This window comes from Orcinus orca, chromosome 2 (assembly GCF_937001465.1).
Source record: "Orcinus orca chromosome 2, mOrcOrc1.1, whole genome shotgun sequence".
Lineage (NCBI taxonomy): Eukaryota > Metazoa > Chordata > Mammalia > Artiodactyla > Delphinidae > Orcinus > Orcinus orca.
Genome location: NC_064560.1, coordinates 119,746,219 through 119,762,543, shown reverse-complemented (window position 1 = coordinate 119,762,543; position 16,325 = coordinate 119,746,219). Strand labels below are relative to the sequence as shown.

General features: G+C 42.2%; 1 long non-coding RNA gene across 1 annotated transcript; it reads right to left on the bottom strand.

Annotated features, from left to right (window-relative positions):
• Positions 1 to 4,121: 4,121 nt before the first annotated feature.
• On the bottom strand, positions 4,122 to 14,376 carry LOC117202913 (uncharacterized). Its single transcript, XR_004485446.2, has 3 exons — positions 8,243 to 14,376; positions 7,111 to 7,242; positions 4,122 to 4,528 (listed from the first exon to the last, which is right to left on the bottom strand). It is a non-coding gene; the product is annotated as an uncharacterized LOC117202913 (long non-coding RNA).
• Between the last annotated feature and the right edge of the window lie 1,949 nt (positions 14,377 to 16,325).

The window sequence follows — 16,325 nt, the reverse complement described above, 5'->3', positions numbered from 1 at the left end:
CTATACAGACCCAGATCCCAGTCTCCCTGCCTCTCCACAGGTTTGGAATACACTGGAATCACAAACTGACGTGTACTGAAGTCACCTCTACCTGATCAGCACCAGGTCCTGAACCTCACCATCAGTGACATGGGCCTAAGTTCACTTGGCTCTCCACAAGGCCACCTAACTCACCTTGGCAGTCTGGATGAGTCTAGGCAGGGAATAGCTACAATTAAGGGTTTTCTTGGTTTGTTTCTTGTTTGCGTATTTCTTTGTTTGTTAAAGGGGGAGGTGTTAGTTGTTTGGGAGCAGAGGAGAACTCCTATTTCCAGTGAGCTACTGCTCACTGTCTTTGATTTTAACTTGTTTTCTTTTCTAGTAAGAAAAGTGTCCCCTGATGCAGAAATGACTTATGACATAGAAAAATGCTTGATTAGTAACTAATCTGTCTGTCTCCAGCTGTGTAGCAGACTCATCTTAAAAACCTTTGGGAGGTTCTACTTGCAGCTGTGGTTTCATTTCAAAGGAATCCAAAAAGTGGGGGTGGAAGAGTGAGATACTATATAGAAAAATCTCTTCCCTTTGTCTTCTGTACTCTTCTAGAAGGGGAGCACAAAAAGAAAATACACAAGTAAAGGAGGTTCAAACACAGTAAGAATCAGTTTCTAAAGGATAGTGAGAGGTCAGTGATTTGAGAGTCAAGAAATTCATGTCTAATGTTTACTTCAGCTGTGACTCATTATGAAACGTTGGCGAGGGTCACAGAAACCTCCAGCCCTCGGTTTCCCCATCTGTAAAATGAAGATTTGAATAACTGGGCAACCCATGTTACATCTGATGTGTTTTCAGAGACTCAGAATGAAAGTCATGATCATGTATTAATACAAAGACGAGAGAGACGTTCGCTTCTGAGAGAGACCAGACTAGCAAAAAAAAATTCACATTTGGATGCTAATTGGATGTCCCAGATTAAAGTAATTGAGTAAAAATTAGTGGGAAGAAAAATCTGTGGTTTGGTGATAAAAAGAGAGGACTTCTATAAGAAGAGACAAGAAAAATCATAGAGGTTCAGTGACTCTTATTTACTTGGAGGAATTAAAATGCTTCCCCTTCATCCTATAAGGGAAATCCTTGAGAAGTTTGCAGACTGTCACCATCTGTTCAGCAAAACATGCATCAACATACTATTTTCCACATGTTACGTTTTTTTAATTTTGAAAACAGAAATTAATCTTTTCCTAGCCAAATGTTTTACTATAACCATTGCAAAGAAAATTAGGTAGAAGCTCTCTGTTTGGATCCCACTCCTCTCCCTACCCACACCCACCACCAAATCAATTCTTTGCATTTTCTATGGCAATGTATGGCTTAAAGCTAAGAAGAAGCTAGTAATTTGACTTTTTTCCAAAACATAACAAGTCTGTATTTCCTAAGTCTGTAGAACTGCTCTGAAGCCCATCTTTCACGTAGTTGCAAAGCCCTATCTCTCCATTTTCCTCCTCAGAACCTCATAGTGACTTCCATCAACAACTTGATCAAGGCCAAGTTAACTATCACCACTTGGGTATCCACTCTTGGCTATACCATGGCAGCCAACCACCCCTTTCCCTACTATCCTTCTCCCGCCACCACTCCTCTGACTGATGCACTCAGAAACCAGGCCTAGAAGTCAATGTAGTCGGCCAGCTAGTGCTTACCAAGCCCCAGCTCTATGCCCAGCACCATGCAAGGGACAAAAGGACATGGACAAACAATGCTAGACATACTTCCTACCCACAGAGAGCTCACACACTTGTTGGGAAGAAGCTAGAACTACTAGAGGATAAGACAATAAAAAACATCCAGTGTGACATGGTAAAAATGATGATGACAGCAATGATGATGGTGATGATCATGGTGATCGGTCAGGATCTCAAAGTTAACTCCTTTATTTCATCTGTGCCTTCTCTTGCAAGTTTCTAGACATTGGTTGGCCAGAGGAAAATGAACTTTTAATCTTGTCTGGTTTAATGTGTAGCCTGATCCAATAATTTTGATAGTCCCTTTAAGTAAGACTCAGCTATGTATGCCCATTTTCCAAAATGGTAAAATCTTAGAAGACAGTTGTCCTGTCCATTTAGCTGGTTTTGTGTAGCACTGAGCAAATCTTGGTCCATCTATGACCTTTGATAATATTATTGTCTCTCCAAAAACTAGATTTATTTCTACCTAACTGCAAGTCCCATAAAGAAAACACTGAGTGATGTGCTTATAAAATACATGTAGAGCAGGCATCATTATTTTTAAACAAGTAAACTGAGGCACAATGAGTTCAGCAATACTTTAGAATAACTGATATGAGCTGAGTGTGTCACTCCAAAATTCATATGTTAAAGTACTAACTCCCAGTACCTCAGAATGTGACTGTATTTGGAGATTGTCTTTAAAGAGGTAATTAAAATTAAGATGAGGTCATTCAGGTGGGCCTTAATCAGTATCAGTGTGTCCTTCTAAGAACAGGAAATTTGAACACTGATGGGCTCAGCGGGAAGACCATGTTAAGAAACAGGGATATGACAGGCCATCCACAAGAAGAGAAACCTCAGAACAAACTGACCCTGGCGACACCTTTATCTCAGATGTCTGGCCTCCAAAATTGTGTTTAAGCCACTTAGTCTGTGGTGCTTTGTCATGGCAGCCCTAGCAAACTAATACAATAGGCAGCCTCTAAAAACAGCCCTCTCTGATCAGCATAACATAAAGATAGGGTTTTTAGTCTGTTCTTCCACTGGTATTAGCTCTTTTACATACTTCAACACTGTCTGGCATAACAGATTTTAAATAACATTTGTTAAACTCATGAGTGAACATTATCCTTTTAGTTAATTCAAGATATAATTTTAATGCACTTTACCAACCAAAATAGAAAATTAAACTGCAAAAGTAACTTCATCATTTTAAAAAATTCTACACTTATATGCTAGGTAACTTCTGATAATTGTTAAAAATTTTTCTTTTAAGGCCAAAATAGTAATAAGCCACAAAAGTCATTATTTCCACAAATGTTAAGCATTAGCTTTCTTGGAATAAAAGCATCAAATTATGGAGAGGTGACTGATACAAGTATTTTATTTGAATTTTCATGTATGTTTCTATAGCCAGAGTCCTCCTAAGATTCAGTGCCTTGTTTGCTTTTTTTCCTATCATCTCATTGATCTCTTCCAAGTCCTGGTAAAGTTGTCAGAAGTACAGTTTTCCCCATTTTATAAATGGAGAAAATAAACAGGCAAGTCAAGGAATGTTATTCAGTATTGCAAAGCAGGCTCAAAGCGAAGGCATTTAAACCAGATGAAAACAATGAAGCATATGCACTTGGGAGAGGGAGGGGCAAGGAGGGGAGGAAGGAAATGAGGAACACAGTCTTTGTCCCCCCACTCCACCCATGAGTGCGATCATATCTAGAGCCCAGCAATTTAGAATCCAAAAGGATTTGGTTCCAGAAGTATCTCCAGGATCTAATTAGAAGGCCTTGACCTCTATGTAGGCAGCCCAATTCATTCATTCATTTATTCACTCATTCATTCAGTAACTACTCATTGAACACCTACTATATGCAAGACACTCTTGTAGGCTGTGTTGTACACTATCTTGTAGTGAACAAAACAGACCAAAACATCCCTGCCCTCACAGGGCTTACATTCCAGGGGTGGAGACAGAAAAATAAAAATGATAAGTAAGTAAAACATATAACATGTTAGATAGTATTCAGTGCTAAAGAGAAAAAACAAAAGTGGGATGAAGGATATAAAATGTGAAGGATGGGTTGAAATATTAAGTTAGCCAAGAAAGGTCTCATGATGATGAGTTAGGAGGCTGACTGCATGAGAAAACATTGAAACACTTTTTTTTTTTTTTTTTTTGTATGCAGGCCTCTCACTGTTGTGGCCTCTCCCGTTGCAGAGCACAGGCTCCAGACGTGCAGGCTCAGCAGCCATGGCTCACGGGCCCAGCCGCTCTGCGGCATGTGGGATCTTCCCAGACTAGGGCACGAGCCCGTGTCCCCTGCATCAGCAGGCGGACTCTCAACCACTGCGCCACCAGGGAAGCCCTTTTTTTTTTTTAAAGAAGATGCTGGGGGTAGGAGTTTATTAATTAATTAATTTATTTTTGCTGTGTTGGGTCTTCGTTTCTGTGTGAGAGATTTCTCTAGTTGTGGCAAGCGGGGGCCACCCTTCATCATGGTGCGCGGGCCTCTCACTATCGCGGCCTCTCGTTGTGGAGCACAGGCTCCAGATGTGCAGGCTCAGTAGTTGTGGCTCACGGGCCTAGTGGCTCCACGGCATGTGGAATCCTCCCAGACCAGGGTTCGAACCCGTGTCCCCTGCATTAGCAGGCAGATTCTCAACCACTGCGCCACCAGGGAAGGCCTGAAACACTTTCTTATCTTCTCAAACAGTATCCTGAATTCTTAGATTCCAACAGCTCGGCTTCCATTCACAACTCCATTCTTTATTTATGTGTGAATTTGAGCAAATTTCCCAAGTTTTCTGGGTCTCAATTTCTTTATCTGTAAAATGAAAATTATACTTAACTTGCAGAATTATAAGGAGTTAAGGCAATATATATATATTGCATTATATATAGATATAGATATAAATATATACTTCTCAAGTGCCTAAAACAGTGCCTGACATATAAGAACTCAATAAATATTAGGTTTTGTAATTGCTTTTTTTTACTAGTGGTCTTCCTACAACTTGATTTCAACATTGTAAAAATGAGACTAAATGCAGACCATCTCACTGGATTGTTGTGGAAATCAGATGAGATAAGATGTATAAAGAGCTCTTGGAGGCTGGATCACAGTAAGGGCTAAATATATGCCTCTTGCTCTTGTTATGGTTGTAACCAGATAAAATTTTTATTTTCTTAACAACTACAACAGCTTTCCTCTTGGAAAAGTAGCCTTTGGGAATAGAAAGTGAGATCCTAAGGGCATGGATATGTGTCTACAATAATTTGAGCAAAGAAGAAAGGAGAGCTAGTTAAGCTGCTCTGCATTTGAAAACAAGACAGTGGGAGATTGGGAGAAAAATGGGAAGGAGGGAGGATCCAAGGAGCTGTTGTGAGGCTAGGGACTTTACAGGGTGAGGGAACTGGACACATTCTCTAAGGATACATTGGTGCAAAAACATTTTACACATAGGGATGCGTGAAATTTAACTAGAAATTATCTGTTTTGTTGCAGCATGAACCCTTCTTTGGCCTGCTCATGCCACTAAAATCTGTAGTAAAGCCAATTATACTTACAAGTGCTTTGTATGAATAAATAAGTCTTTTGTACAAATTGGGAAGGGTTTGGTGAGCCAGAAGTGATCATGAAAATATGAACTCCACAAGAATTTGGAGAAATCCTAGAAAGAACTTTGGGCTTCTATAGGGAATGGATGAGACCTTTGGGACAATCCTACCTAGTCTCTGACATCTGGATGACAATATTAGTAATAACGACCACAGCATTAGAAGGGTGTGTGTGTGTGTGTGTGTGAATTTTGGTGGTGGAAGGGAGTGGACATTATAGGAACCTTATGTAAGGAACAGCACCAAAAATGGAGGAGAGCTTAAACAAGCTTTATTTGGGAACGCTTCCGGGTGAGGTTCACTGGTCCAAGAGAAAGGGGCCAGACAAGTCGCGCCCGGGTGTGGGCGCGAACAAAATTTATAGGGGCGGACGCAGGGGAGGTGCTTGCTGTGTGAAGCAGCCCTTTTTTGGTAATCTCTCGGGTGTTGTGGCAATGTCAGGTGTCGGTTGCATCAGCCTTAGAGCCGTTGGTTCCGCCCCTCGGGAAGCTGGAAGACCGGGGCTGAATGGTGTGGCAATGTCGGGTGTCGGTTGCATCAGCCACTTTGGCGGGGGTTCCATCTGGCTCCCTGGGCCCTTCCCCGGACCTGCTGGCCTTACACCTTACACAATGGTGGGGGCCGGTCAAACAGTCTCTGTTAGTCTTTTGTCTGAGGCTGGAGCTTGAAGTCCACAGGGCAGGTCATCAGAATAAGAAGGTAAGATAGAACGTCAGGGTAAGCAAGTACAATCTGGGACCCACAAGGGCAGGGACAGACTGGAACCCTTGTCAGTGATAGCTGCCTCTAGTCTTGATGATGTAGACATCCTGCCTGAAGAAGCCAGGGACCTTTGTCACAGAACTAAATACACATGTGGCCCAAGAGGCAGAGAACTTTATGGAGGATCCCCAGGAAGGTGGCTGCTGCCTGGTGCCAATGAAGTAAGCCAACAGATAGCAACAGTGCCTGCCAGTGTGAGCTACCATTGTTTCACTTTCAACCTCCAAACCTATTGAAAACATGTTTTTTGTGGCCCATCCTAACCAGACACATTCAGAGAAGGGATTTCTCAGAAACATAATTCAACCTAGCCACGTTAACATATGACAAAGCTGCCACACTAATAATTCTCACTACAGCCTGAGCTAGATACTTCATCCCCATTTTCAATTGAGAAAAATGAGATTTGGGTGAGGGTCCATAACTTGCCTGGAGTCACAGAGCTAGCAAATGGCACAGCCAAAATTCCAGATGCCTCTACATTGCCTAATTAGACATATTAAATAACAGTGGTCCAAATGGGAATAGTGATTTAATAGGTATCCCCAAAGGAAGCCTCCAGTATTATTAATTTTTATAATAATCCCTTACAAATGTAAAACACCGTACTTTTCAGTATTGTTTCTTGTAAACTTTTCCTCTGGATCCTCAGAACACCACTATGGAAAAGGTAGGTGTTTATCACCTACATTATACAGATGAGCAAATTAATTCTTATATAGACTTTTCCTAAACCACACAGCCAGTGGCAGAGGCAACTCTGGAATCCAAGTCTCCTGACTTAACCCATAATTCCAGAGCCCCAGTCAATTAAAAGTAACTGGCCAGAGGTGACAAATGAGACGAGAAGGAAAGGAAAGATGATAAAAGACCATAAACAACAGTAGATCTCGTGGGAATTCTGTTAAAAAATTTTTAAACACTTGGCCACAGACCTGCTCCTTGTCTAGCAAATGAATTTACCCACTTCTTCCTTAACCTCATCTCTATCCCAGTAATAGTGAGAACCAAACAATTCCCCATTACCTGACATGGTTTGCCATGTCCCAGCACTAGATTCTGAGTCCTGCTGCGTTCTGAGGATGGGAGGTAGGCACTGAGTCCATCCAATTTAGGTAGAATCAATGGTGTCATCTGTGAAAGGAGTCAAAATCCCATCTACATATTGCAAAAAAAAACAAAAACAAAACTGTAGTTCTCTCTTGTCCAGACTTCAGGAGAAATTCAGCTATGTTGAATGTTGTAGCTAGATATTATTCATTCCTTCTACAGACATCTGTGGAATTTCTATCATGGGTAAGCAGAGTGTAAGGCACTCTGCGGGCACAACATGAATCAAACATAGATTCTGCCCTCAAGGAACTTACAGGAAATAAATGGGTGAGACATGAGCATAAATCTATGTACCATTCAGATACCATTAGAGAATCTGTAGATCAAGTGCTATGGGAGTTCAGTTAGAGATCGTTTCTTCTGGTTGGGGATAATAAAGGGAGCCTTTGTGGGGCTTGAAGATAGTGTCTAAAGAAAGCAGCTTCGAAAACATGGAGTCCTTTAGATTAGCAGGAGCATGGGCATGTGAGGATAAGTGGGAAACACAGTTAGAAGGGAGGGTTGGGAGTAGTAGGAAATAAAGTTAGAAGGGTAAATTGGAGCCAGATGGTAGTGGGCCTTGAAAATCTAGATAAGGAATTTGAAATTTAGGTGTGGACAACTGAAGTTCTCAAAGAGTTTTGGGAAAACTTGAAACACTTCGGTTAACTCTAGTTTGCAAAGTTTGAAGAAAAGCAAATCTCAACTTATTTACATTTAACCATTTTCTCTCCGAATTAAGTGTCATGGAATAAATAGATATGATTAATTATTTTTAATCAAAGGTAATGTATTAACTTGGCAATTATCCCTTCTGATTAGTCCCACATCCTCAATGATGAATGCCTAGGTTTGGATAGAGAATTCAGAAGAGGCAAGGAAGGGAAAATGTCCTGTTGGTGACTAGATCCAATGCTCAGCTTAACTTGCTCAAACTCCAGGATAGTACTGCTTTGTTGTCTTCAATTATTGTTTTCTATAAGCTGATGGCCCTTAATTGGAAGAGAAATCCCTAGTCCATCTGTAAGTTCTAGTACAGGGAAAATAAAAACAGACAAATCAGTACCTAATTTTCTGATGGAGAGAATTCATTACAAGGACGGTTGCCTCTGGAAGTAGCTCAACAGGAATCACATCAAGTCTTTTCATTTCAATGACTAGGAAAATGAACAAACCTAGGCGAGACAGCTCATGAAATTACCCATCCCTGCATCATGCAGCAGTCATACGATAATGTCCCAAGCTATGGTGACTGAATAATACTCATATGAAACTTCATTCTCATGGGAGAGAAGAAATCAAGTCATTACACTGTCACTGTTGCCTAATAAAGATTTCACCGTCTGAGACTGAAAGAATGGGGGAAACTTTTCATTGTTCCTTTAAATATACATTTCTTTTTAAATTTTTTAAAATTAATTTATTTATTTTTGGCTGCATTGGATCTTCGTTGCTGCGCATGGGCTTTCTCTAGTTGCAGCGAGCAGGGGCTACTCTTCATTGTGGTGCGTGGGCTTCTCATTGTTGTGGCGCATGGGCTTTAGGCATGCGGGCTCAGTAGTTGTGGCTCGAGGACTCTAGAGTGCAGGCTCAGTAGTTGTGGCGCACGGGCTTAGTTGCTCCGTGGCATGTGGGATCCTCGCGGACCAGGGCTCGAACCCATGTCCCTTGCATTGGCAGGTGGATTCGTAACCACTGCACCACCAGGGAAGTCTTAAATATACATTTCTATGTGTATACAAATACACAAGTATATTAAACATATTCTTATGTTTTATTAAACATGTTATATTAACATAATAGTATTTTATATTATTTTTAATTAAAATAACTTTCTTCATGAAAAGCAAAAATTACCCATTCCCAATAACACATTCCACAGACCAAAGAGCAAATATCCAGTTGTCCAAATTGCTCATTTTTCTAGAAAAAATAGTTTACGACAGTCAGTTACAATACAAATGATGATAATGACATACACATTTTCACACATTTAGTTATTAATTTTGGCTAAAACTACTTTATAACTACCATTGTCGTCTTTGACCGGCATGAAGAGGCAGGCAAAGAACCCCAAGTACTGGTAGCCTGGAAAATTCTCCAAGTGAGGAAGGAAAGGTGAAAAAGCAGAGGTGAGAAACTCTGGACCAGCCAGACCAGCAACCAGAGAGTGACAGAGGGTTCCATCCTCTCCACTCCTCACCACCATTACTCCCCACGAGCAAACAAACCCCTTCTCAATTCACCTTTTAAGCTTTTATTTAGTCTTTACTATTATTCTCCTGATATGAATACTATTCTCTATCTAATGAATCCTTCTTATCATGCAAGTACAACTAACTGAATTCAGAGAACAATCAAATGAAAACAGAAGTCTCCCTCCAGCAAAACTGTTGAAAACACATTCCTTTAAGGTTAAAATTAAACAGCTTCCTCTGACTTTTTTTACCCCATGGCAGCAAACACTGGGTCTGTCTCAAGCCTTCCCTGGCCACCCTGCACATTTATACTAGCTCAGAGGCCTCCAAGAGGCAAGTAACAAGCAGAATTTAAAAGGAACAAATGATCCACAGCCCCAGCGCTTTGTTTCTAGGAGCAACTGGTGTCCACTTCCAGAATCTCTAAGGCTGTAAATGATAGGGGAACTGTGTGGTCCAGAAAAAAATACGTGTGGGCCAGAACGGCTTGTCATTATTAAATTTCCCTACTGGGCCAACATACTGCCTCCTCGCAGTTTACCAAATTTTGCCTAACCTCATCCACATTTAAAAGTCTGTGGAAAAACAGGAGAGCCTTTCAGGGGGAAATTCATTCATGTTTGGATTCAGGCAGACTGAGGAACCTTTAATAGCACTGTCATTATCCTGCAGGGCACACCACAGAGCAGCCAGCGAGCTCTCTCTCAATGGACTTGAAATTTCCTCTGGAATTCACAGAGCAGAAACCTTAAACACACATCGCCATAAGAACCAGATTACATAATGTCTCCATCACCCTCCTGACAGCTACAATTATGAGTCAATCCCTGGTTTAAATATGAAACCGGAAGCTCCATGTTTCCCCTCTGACTATGTGGCAGGCTAAGTGGGGCTTTCTGGGTCTGTCAGTATGGAGATCTGAGCTGCTCCCACAGTCACTAATTTAGCATGAGACCAAATGATGGGGTAACTAAAAGCAGTGCTGCAGAGACCCACTCCAGGACCAGATGTTCTCCTTGTTTAACCATTGCCCACATAAGGAACAGAAATAGTGCCCCCCCCCCTTTAATTTTTCCTTTTCTTTATCCTTCCCAGCTAATTTCCGGCTTCTGATCTTTCAATCCCACAAAATAAAATAAAAATAAAAGCCCCATTACCAAAAGATGACATGTTATTGAACACATGCCTGTAAGTTGTAATGTGCCCTGTAGTCTCCTCTTTGTACTTCTTGAAGCCTTCGAAGCTCAGAAGATTTAAGTTGCCCTGGCAACCTCACAGGACTAACAGCTCTAGAGAGCCCCACCTAGCTGCAAGGACACGAATTTGAGTCAACACAGGCCACTCTGGCACTTAGTAGCCTAGAGACTAGTGAATAGCATTGCTTTTTGGTTTCTTAGGAGCCAAAGACTGGCTGAATGAGGCATCCCCTCCCCTTTTATTGCCAAAAAAGCAGGACAAATAAAAGTCTCCACCCTAACTTCTAGAGTGCACTAGCTAAGAACGCCATGGATCGTGTGGTAAATAAAGGAGAGGTCTTCTCTTCATTTTTCTGGCTGCTGGACAAATAACAAGACAGAAAAAAAGGGAAGTTGAGCTAATTAAATCTTTCAAAAATGGAAAGGCAGTATGTGATATAGCTACTCCAATCTAACAGATTAGATGAACTAGCTTTCATATGTCCTTTGGGATCCAGGATCTGGTCACTGTCTAAAGTGCAGGCTTTCCTAGCATTAAAACACCAGAGACTGTAATGACTATCTTGCAAATCAAGAGAATAGCGACGCAATTGTAATTCCACGGTTTGTGACCATGGACAAGCCACTTTTACCTCTCTGAAATAATTTCTTAATCTGCACTAGGGAATGATAGTTTTTGCTTTCTTCTCTTTAGGTACTTATCTCTGCAAACTTCAATCTCACCAACTATTTCTAGGCATGTGCAGTTCTAGGTTTTTAAAATAAAAGGTATTACCAAATCCTGAGGATTTCCAAATAAATAGGTATAGTCCTTTAAAAACTAAATACATCTAAATGTATGAGACATGACTGTTCACATGGCATTATTGACTCTATCAATGTAATCAGATAAGAACCTCCCATTCTGGCCTTCAACGATCCATTTGGATTATTAATTATCTGGTAGAGTCAGGTAGGTTGATCCAAGTCACTCCCTATTAATGACCCAATCTGAAATAAGGATAAAGCTGCTCTCAAAGAAATACTGTAAGTCAGAAGGAAACAGAAATACTCAATAATTTGGAGAAAATTCAGGAGTTCTGTAAAGTGAGGGACATTGCTACTGTTACTGTATATAACTTTTGTTCTATCCGAGAATCATTTCATATGTGGGATTTGATGTGGGTTGTGCCCACCTGGCTAAATAGACAGTAAGAAACAGTCTGAAAAGAGTCTCAACTCTCAGGGATGATATCCACATCAAAACAAAATGCAACCCAGAATGACAGCTAGGCAGGGCCTCATGACAAGAAATAAAGTATGTTGGGCATACTGTACCCTGACACAAACAAGGAATCACTGAGTTTCCATCTGTAAACTGGACTTTATATTTCTCACTATCCTGATCGGGGTGTGTGTGTGTGTGTTAAGGAAGTTTGGGGAGATGAGGGAAACATCCATTTGTTTATGTCAGTGTTACTTCAGTGGTATTTCCTGCAGATACCTGGAGATGTATTTGGAGTAGGATGTCCTCTACTGTCTCATTTATGAGCTTCCTCATTTGGATGCAAAAATGTACTGGTTTTTACTGAATGGGAAAAATATTCATGTATTCAAGCCCTCAGAGGAAAACACTCAAGTTAGAGGTCTAAAGAAGGCCCAACATAACAAGAACCATGGAGACATATTTAGATCAATACATAAGAAACAATGATGGCCATCACACATAGCCACTGTGCCTTACTGTCCCATATCCATGGGATGTTTAAAGAATGAATGATCAACTCTGTACACCCCTTTGCAAATATAAAACGTGATTCAAGTTTGCCAGTATTAGCTATCCACTCAGGGAAAAAGAATGACTCCTCCACATCAGTGCCCCACTCTGCCTTGGGTCATTTCAGAAAACATTTGCAGCATGTTTTTGAGCTCAGAATGTTTTCCTGCCGTTTCCTTCAAACTTCTACTTGGCCAAGAATCCCCGATACCCACTGAGCTCCTCCTATTTCTTGTTTACATTTTAAGTGACAGAAAACGGCAACAAGGTAGTATTCTTTATATACCACTTTGTTGCCCACTTACGATGGTCAGGGGCTGCTCTGGGGACAGGGGATGCCAGAATAAAAGACAGTTCCTGTCCTCAAGGAGATATATTCTAGTGAAAACAGACATAAGACTATTAACCCTAGTAATAAGTGGTACAAAGGCAACAAAACAGGAACTGTACGATATTTTTACATCGACGTTTACGGCAGTTCCAGTCCAATACATCTTCCACATGTGCCAGGAGATAAGGTGCTCACCTCCAATTTAGAAAGAATTCCACCAGCACCCAGAGCTTTATGGTATCAGTTATCTGGCCTTTTTATGTTCATTTTAACAGATGAAAAATATTAAACTCAGAGAGGCTATATGGGTTTTCTGGGGCCACACAGTTGTCTCAATGGAGGAAGCAGGGAAATCTTAGAGAATAATCCTAGTATCAAATAACTGTCGCATCCAAGAAGGTCAAAGTTTTCAGGTTACATCATTTTACTGTGATCAGTTCTGGACCTGCGACATAGCCCACTCCACCTCAGAAAATGGAAAACCAGGAGAAATGACCTCAGAAAAACTTCCTCCTCCAAACGCAATTTCTTGTCCGCCTAAACCTTTACAGCAGGGCAGGTGCTGTGAGTCGTACCAAAGAGCCTTTCAAAGCAGGAACTCCGGCCTGCAGGTCGGCCTGGATCTTGTCCAAATTGGGTTCCACCCACGGTGAAAACCAATCTGTTTATGGGTGCGCCTTTACGATGTTACAGAACGTCTGCGAGAGACGGGGCTCCAGTTCCCGCCTGCTCTCTAAGTCGCCCGCCCCACAAAGGTGCACACACAAATACGCTCGAGACAGAAAAAAAGCTGGACGGGCCTTCGCTCCTCCCAGGCCTGCAATGAAATGGGCTTTAATTGCATCAAAGGGCTCTTCTCAATGGGGTTTCAGAGCCGCGAGAGAAGCGTTCCCAGCGAGGGCTCCTTTCCGGCTTGCCAGCATTCCTCCGCTCAGCGAAGGGAAGGGGACGGGGCTCCTTCGGGAGGCCCGCAGGCTCATTTCCATTCCGCTCGCATACAGCCTCCGTTGTGCGGGCCGAGCCTGCCGAGGGCAGCCGCGGCTGCCGGCGAACAAAGCCCCATTCATCCCCGGGGCCGGCTTCCTCCCGGCCGCGCGGCCGCAGATGGGCTGGCCCCGGCAGGCCATCCAGAGACCCGGGCGCGCGGCCCGGGCGGGCGCGCACAGACCCCAATTCAGGAGGCCGGCTCTGGCCAGGGCCACCCCGGCTTCTATTTCGGCAGGCTCCGCAAGGAGGATCCGCCGAACCCCGTTTTCATTTCAGGGCGTGGGATCTGCGGACACTGAATCTTTTCAGGGTGGAAATCCTGAGTTTACTCACGGCTCGTTGAGAACCAAGATGTCAGTTTCCACGGCCCTCTCCCCGGCTCTGCCACCCCTGCCCCTCTGGATGGTACGGCCCAAAGTTCTCCGAGTTGTGAGAGGACTTTGTTTCTCGTCCGCGGCCTCTGAAATCCCGACGAAAGGGTCACTTCCTGACTTTTGTGTCTCTTCAATCCAGTGCCTTGAAAGTTCTTACCCTCTTGTTGTGACTAAGTACATAATTGCAAGCCTTCAACGTTAACTTTTTTCAGAACTTAAACATTCCTCTAGGTTGAAGTTTGGGACTGTGGCTTCACAACAAAGACCACTGTTTTTCCTCCCCCATCTCACTCCTGGGAAAAAGAAAAACAGAAAAGAGAACGCACTTGTTCACCGCCCCAGTTTACAGCCATCAAGCACATTTCCTCTGCCCCACATATTAGACCAACAACAGGTTAATGCCACGGAGAGCTCTAACGTCAAATAAAAGGGTTGCAGCCTCACTTAACTCCCAGGCAGCTGGTGGGGGGTGGGGGCGGGGAGCTAGGGCTTGACTCCTAGTCCACAATCTAAAGCAAAAACAGGCTCCAGATCCACATTCCTATGATGTAGATGAAACAGGGAATGGCAGAATCAAAGAACACCAGATATAGGAAGACTTATCAACCCTAATCCATTCATTTCACAGATAAGAAGCAGATAAGATCTGGGAGGGGAAATGACTTGCCCACCCTCAAAAGGAAGCTGGTTCATCTTAGTAAAAATTGCCCTCAAGCAAACTTGCAAAATAACACTAAAAATAATTTTCAACAAGAAAAACTCCCAAGAAAAATTATTGTTCAAAAAAATATATTTGGTGTCTTCTTTTTTCCTCTGTGTCAGAAGGGGCCTCTCCTTGGGTTGGTGGGGGAAAGGTGAGAACCCAGGTTTGAAATGAGGATTAGAAGAGAATCTTCAAGTATTTTCGGAAAGAACGCTCCCTGTGTTTCTTTTACTCCTTGCATTTTGAACATTGCTGACCTCCCTCCTTAAAGTAAAATATTGCATCCTTGATGTGGTTAAAAAACACAACAAAATAAAAACTGGTTACTCACCACTTTAAGGCTCCTTTCCTCTCACTGGAGAAAACCTTCAGCATCTTCAAATGGTGATAGGGTTACTTTGCTGTGGTTATTTGTGAAGGTACAAATGAATCAGTAAGCACACAGAAAGAGAGAGTGTGCTGTGGCGTCCCAGGCACTATTCTAAGCACTTGATATACATTACCTTATTTAATCCTCACAGTAACCTCTGAGGTTTACTATTAGTCTTACTCTCATTTTACAGAAAAAGAAATCAAGACTGAGAGAGATTAACTGTAACAAGATCACAGAATGTTAAGTGGGCAAGCAGGGGAGCCTGATGCCTGGGCCTGATCTCTTGCACACTAGGCTTTACTGAAACTTTATGCACAAACACACAAGATCACACCCTGGGCACAGACATCTGGAGTTGGAAGCCTGGGAAGCTCCAGCCAGACATAGGTCTTTGTGCTTCTGAAAGAGGCCACACTGGCAGGCCTGAGGGCTATAGGAGGAAGAAGCTGCTTCATCCAGTCCCACTTGGAAAGAAAGACGACCCTTTTGAGGATTTACTAATGTAACACTGAAACTCCCCTTTCAGAATGCAAAATAGTGTAAGTTAATAGTCACTACCTATTGTGAGCGGCCTTGTGATTTTATCTTTTAAGCAATGCTCTGTAAGCTTACGACAGTGTCTCAGTGTGCCGTGTCAAACAAAACTTGGGTTCGAGTCCAGATCTGCTATTTCCAAGAGATGACACTTTGGGAAATTTATTTAAACACGATAAACCTCAGTTTCCTCATCTATAAACTGAAGAAAATAAGAACAGCTACCTCATTTGGTTGTTATGAGGATTAAATGAGATTTTCCATGTAAATTGTTCACTGTAGTCTTTATCCTACACCCAGTATTTGTATGAATCCCCGTAGACTAGGTTTAAAAAAATCTTAATTCTAACAACATAGATTTATTTCTCACTCACTCTCTATATATGTCCATTCCAAGTTAGCTGGAAGTTCTGTTCCATTTCTCTTCACTGATGAAGTATCTGCCATCTCAAACCTTGCCAGTTGTTATGGCACAGGGGACAAGAGAGCATTGGAAGGTAATTACTCTGGTAATAAAATGCTCAGCCTGGGAGTTACACGCATCGCTTTCCCTTATAACTCATCAGCCAGAACTAATACACTCCCTCCCATCTCACAACCCAACTACAATAAGGCCAACAAGTACAGTCCTACCATGTGCCTAGAATGGGGGAGGAGGGGGACTGAAAATACATGGTGACCAGCACTAATGACTTCA